At 47.4% G+C, this 5,541-nt stretch overlaps 1 non-coding gene across 1 annotated transcript; it reads left to right on the top strand.

The window, feature by feature from the left end:
* The first annotated feature begins 4,348 nt into the window (after window positions 1-4,348).
* On the top strand, window positions 4,349-4,486 carry LOC119930274. Its single transcript, XR_005451756.1, has one exon. It is a non-coding gene; the product is annotated as a small nucleolar RNA SNORA7 (small nucleolar RNA).
* Window positions 4,487-5,541: the final 1,055 nt, after the last annotated feature.

The raw sequence follows: 5,541 nt of genomic DNA, 5'->3' as shown, positions 1-5,541 counted from the left end.
CTCCCAGTCCTGTGTTCTTTCCATCATCATCATCATCATCATCATCATCATCATCATCATCAATCGTATTTATTGAGCGCTTACTATGTGCAGAGCAGTGCAGACAGTGTGCATACAGTGCAGAGCACTGTACTAAGCGCTTGGGAAGTACAAATTGGCAGCATATAGAGACAGTCCCTACCCAACAGTGGGCTCACAGTCTAAAAGGGGGAGACAGAGAATAAAACCAAACATACTAACAAAATAAAATAAATAGAATAGATATGTACAAGTAAAATAAATAGAGTAATAAATATGTACAAACATATATACATATATACAGGTGCTGTGGGGAAGGGAAGGAGGTAAGATGGGGGGATGGAGAGGGGGGCGAGGGGGAGAGGAAGGAAGGGGCTCAGTCTGGGAAGGCCTCCTGGAGGAGGTGAGCTCTCAGTAGGGCCTTGAAGGGAGTTCCACTAGGCAATGCTGCTTCTCTACCAGATCCTTCCAAAGACAAAGGATCCAAGAGAACTGTAGAAAGCCTCTCTCCCCACCCAATCAGAGTAATATCTGAGAAGCAGATATTGGAGAAGCGGCGTGGCTTAGTGGAAAGAGCACGGGCTTTGAAGTCAGAGGTCATGGGTTCAAATCCCGGCTCCGCCAAATGTCAGCTGTTTGACTCTGGGCAAGTCACCTCACTTCTCTGGGCCTCAGTTCCCTCATCTGTAAAATGGGGATTAAGACTGCGAGCCCCCCGTGGGACAACCTGATCACCTTGTAACCTCCCCAGCGCTTAGAACAGTGCTTTGCACATAGTAAGTGCTTAATAAATGCCATTAGTATTATTTATTATTTTATTATTATCTGGGGCAGCCATGACAGAGTTCATTTCCAAAGGAATCAGACTGGGCTAGTCAGCAGGCTACTTGCCTAACATTAACCAGCTAATGACAACACAGCTGAAGAGTGGTGGAAGAAGGGGGTTGGCGAATCCAGGCAGAACTGGATAGTGGAAACCCCAACTTTCCCTCCTCATCCTTCACTTTGGCTAAATTCGCATTCCTCCTGGACTGGCCCCAGAGCCGTGCACATACACTTCCAGACTCTTTATTTTTTTCAATGGCATTTATGAAGCCGGGCACCGGTGGACACGGTCCATGTCCCATATGGGGCTCACAGCATTAATCCCCATATCACAGATGAGGGAACTGAGGCACAGAGAAGTTAGACGACTTGCCCACGGGAAACAGCAGGCAACTGATGGAGCCAGGATCAAAACTCAGGTCCTCCAACACCCAGGCCCATGGTCTTTCCACTAGGCCATGCTGCCATGGCTCAGTGGAAAGAGCCCGGGCTTTGGAGTCAGAGGTCAGGGGTTCAAATCCCGGCTCCGCCACTTGTCAGCTGTGTGACTTCGGGCAAGTCACTTCACTTCTCTGTGCCTCAGTTCCCTCATCTGTAAAATGGGGATTAAGACTGTGAGCTCCACATGGGACAACCTGATCACCTTGTATCCCCTCAGTGCTTAGAACAGGGTTGTCCCATGTGGAGCTCACAGTCTTCAACCCCATTTTACAGATGAGGGAACTGAGGCCCAGAGAAGTGATGTGACTTGCCCAAGGTCACACAGCTGACAAGTGGCAGAGGCAGGATTTGAACCCATGACCTATGTGCGTGTATATATATATATATATATATATATGCATATGTATATAACCACCTGTATATATGTATATATGTTTGTACGTATTTATTACTCTATTTTATTTGTACATGTTTATTCTATTTATTTTGTTTTGTTAATATGTTTTGTTTTGTTCTCCGTCTCCCCCTTCTAGACTGTGAGCCCACTGTTGGGTAAGGACTGTCTCTCTATGTTGCCAACTTGTACTTCCCAAGCGCTTAATACAGTGCTCTGCACACAGTAAGCGCTCAATAAATATGATTGAATGAATGAATGAATGAACAGTGCTGTGCACATAGTAAGCACTTAACAAATACCATCATCATCATTATTATTATCATTCTTTGGAGCTGTCTCTTCTAGCACACCGCAGCTTCAACCTGTTGACCACACTGAGTTCCTGGAACTTCCTTCCTCCATCTGGGCACAGAGCCCTGGGCACATTAGACTTTCCTGCTGAGCAAGGATCCGGTCTCTCTCTGAATTCAGCATTGCCTGCTGTGTACAACCGGGCCCCATGGGTACATGCTGTTATTAGTATCGACACCTTCCCCGGAGGGTTTTAAAATGTCTTTTCGTTCTTACTCTGCTCTTCTCAGCAATGTTCTTTTAGCCCCAACCAAATGTTCACAAATCACCAGTTGGATGGTCAACGATAATTCAACAAGGAAACCAGAGAAGCAGCAGCCTGGAGTCAGAGAACTAAGGATTTAATCCTAGCCCCCTTATACATCTGCTGCGTGACCCTGGGCAAGTTTACTTGCAAGTTCACAGAAGCGGTATGGCCTAGTGGAAAGAGCATGGGCCTGGAAGACAAAGATCCTGGGTTCTAATCCTGGTTCTGCCACATGCCTGCTGTGTGACCTTGGGCAAGTCACTTAACTTCTCACTGCCGCAGCTACCTCATTACCTCATGCGTAAAATGGGGATTAAGACTGTGATCCCCCTGTGGGACAGGGGCTGTGTCCAACCCGATTACCTTATATCTACCCCAGGGCTTAGAACAGTGCTTGGTACATGGTAAATGCTTAACAAGTACTACAATAATAATTATTATTATTTAAGTTCTCTATGCCTCAGTTTCCTCACCTATAAAATAGGAATTAATAATAATAATAATTTTGATTATTAAGGTATTTGTTAAGCGCTTTCTATGTGCCAAGCACTGTTCTAAGTGCTGGGGGAGATTCATTCATTCATTCAATCAATCATATTTATTGAGTGCTTACTGTGTTCAAAGCACTGCACTAAGCGCTTGGGAAGTACAAGTTGGCAATATATAGACACGGTCCCTACCCAACAGTGGGCTCACAGTCTAGAAGGGGGAGACAGAGAACAAAACCAAACATACTAACAAAATAAAATAAATAGAATAGATATGTACCAGTAAAATAAATAAATAAATAAATAGAGTAATAAATAAGTGCAAACATATATACATATATACAGGTGCTGTGGAGAAGGGAAGGAGGTAAGTTGGGGGGGATGGAGAGGGGAGCGAGAGGGAGAGGAAGGAAGGGGCTCAGTGTGGGAAGGCCTCCTGGAGGAGGTGAGCTCTCAGTAGGGCCTCGAAGGGAGGAAGAGAGCTAGCTTGGCGGATGGGCAGAGGGAGGGCATTCCAGGCCCGGGGGATGACGTGGGCCGTGGGTCGATGGCGGGACAGGCGAGAACGAGGTACGGTGAGGAGGGTAGCGGCGGAGGAGCGGAGGGTGCGGGCTGGGCTGGAGAAGGAGAGAAGGGAGGTGAGGTAGGAGGGGGCGAGGTGATGGACAGCCTTGAAGCCCAGGGTGAGGAGTTTCTGCCTGATGCGTCTCACAAGCCTGCAACCTTGGTGTCATCCTCGACTCCGCTCTCTCATTCACCCCATTATGTTGCCAACTTGTACTTCCCAAGTGCTTAGTATAGTGCTCTGCACACAGTAAGCGCTCAATAAATACAATTGATGATGATGATGATTCACCCCTCACATCCAAGCCATCACCAAAGCCTGCCAGTCTCAGCTCCAGTCTCAGCTCATTCTCAGTCTCTTTTGCAGGCTCTTCCTCCCCCTCCCATCCCCTTACTGTGGGGGTTCCCCAAGGTTCCCCATTTTACAGATGAGGTAATTGAGGCCCAGAGAAGTGAAGTGACTTGCCCAGTAAGCGCTCAATAAATACAATTGATTGATTGATTGATTGATTCTAAGGTCACTTCTCCTTCAAATGTCCAACCCCAATTAAGCCCCATTTTCCCTGGCGCTCTCTTCCTTCTGCATCATCTCTGCACTTGGATCTGTGACTTTTGGGCATATGATATTCACCCCACCCTTAAACCCACAGAATTTATGTACGTGTCTTTAAATTATATATTTTAAATTATTTATTTATGTGAATATCTGTCTCCCCCACCAAACCGTAAGCTCATTATGGGGAGGGAACATTTTTGCTAACTTTGCCATATTGTACTCTCCCGAGGGCTTAGTACAGTGTTCTGCACATAGTAAGTGCTCAATAAATACCACTGATTCACCGATTGATTGATTGTTCCCTCATTACTTACACTGTGAGCCCCATGTGGGACGGGAACAGTGCCCAACATGATTATTTTGGATCTATCCCAGCGTGCAAAACAGTGCCTGGCACATAGTAAGTGATTAACAAATATGATGGTAATAAATCCAAAAAACTAGATCATAAGCTCTCTGAACCCCTCTCAGGATCACACCCGGCGAGTTTCCAGTCCTCTACCAGTCTCAGCTATGGGAGGGAGAGTCAAGCAGAGGCCTATCCCTTCCATTCCTAGCTTGGGCAGTGGCTAGCGAGTGGAAGGCCATCTGCTACAAGTCAAAACTCACTCATGCTGGGCAGCAGCGGCGTGGGAGAGAGTCGAGGGCGGAGACTCGAGTTTACTGCACGGAAGGTGGCAAAGGTGGCAATGGTAAACCACTTCTGTATTTTTACCAAGAAAATTTTATGGATCCACTAGCAGAACGATTGCAGATGGAGAGCGGGGCGTTCTGGGAGAGATATGTCCATGGTGTCACTGTGGCTTGATGGCATAAGACAAGACAAGCTCTCTGAAGGCAGCGATCATGTCCACTAAATCTGTTAAACGCTCCTAAGTGCTTAGTACAGTGCTCTGCACACAGTAAGCGCTCAATAAATACAATTGAATAAATGCTCAATAATACTACTGATTGATTGTGGGGCTCAGTTCAGGCTGAACAGTGTTGATGTAGATGGGGTCAAAGTTTCTAGGGGAAGCAGCGTGGCTCAGTGGAAAAGAGCCCGGGCTTTGGAGTCGGAGGTCGTAGGTTCAAATCCCGGCTCCGCCAATTAGCTGTGTGACTTTGGGCAAGTCACTTCGCTTCTCTGCGCTTCAGTTACCTCATCCATAAAATGGGGATGAAGACTGTGAGCCCCACGTGGGCCGACCTGATTACCTTGTATCATCCCCAGTGCTTAGAACAGTGCTCAGCACATAGTAAGCGCTTGACAAATGCCATCATCATCATTCTAGGCCCAACCAAGGCTCTACCTGACCTCCTCCACCATTCTTGAAGGCTCAAGGTTGCTCAGCAGTGAACCAAATGGCCATCAACTGGAGCATCCTTCCCTGCTGCCCCGAGGCCTGTCCAGTCTTATCTGAAACCACAAACCCTTGAGGTGGACCTGAGGAGCCGACCTGAGTTAATCCGCCCAGATGGACCCGGGACCCTGAGAACCCTCCTAAGCCTATTGAACCTCCAGAGAAGGAGGAGCAACCGCCCAGATTGACCTCAGTGCTCAATGCTGGGAGTGGGGAGGAATCAGACCTTTATGGAAAACACGGCCAGAGATGCTCAAGTTGCTCCTTCAGGCCTTCTGCTGGGTACTGTGGGTTCAACCCTGTGGGACGGT

Source organism: Tachyglossus aculeatus, chromosome 6 (assembly GCF_015852505.1).
Source record: "Tachyglossus aculeatus isolate mTacAcu1 chromosome 6, mTacAcu1.pri, whole genome shotgun sequence".
NCBI classification, from domain to species: Eukaryota; Metazoa; Chordata; class Mammalia; order Monotremata; family Tachyglossidae; genus Tachyglossus; species Tachyglossus aculeatus.
The sequence above is the reverse complement of the archived record's forward strand: the minus strand, read 5'-3'. Positions and strand labels throughout refer to the sequence as shown.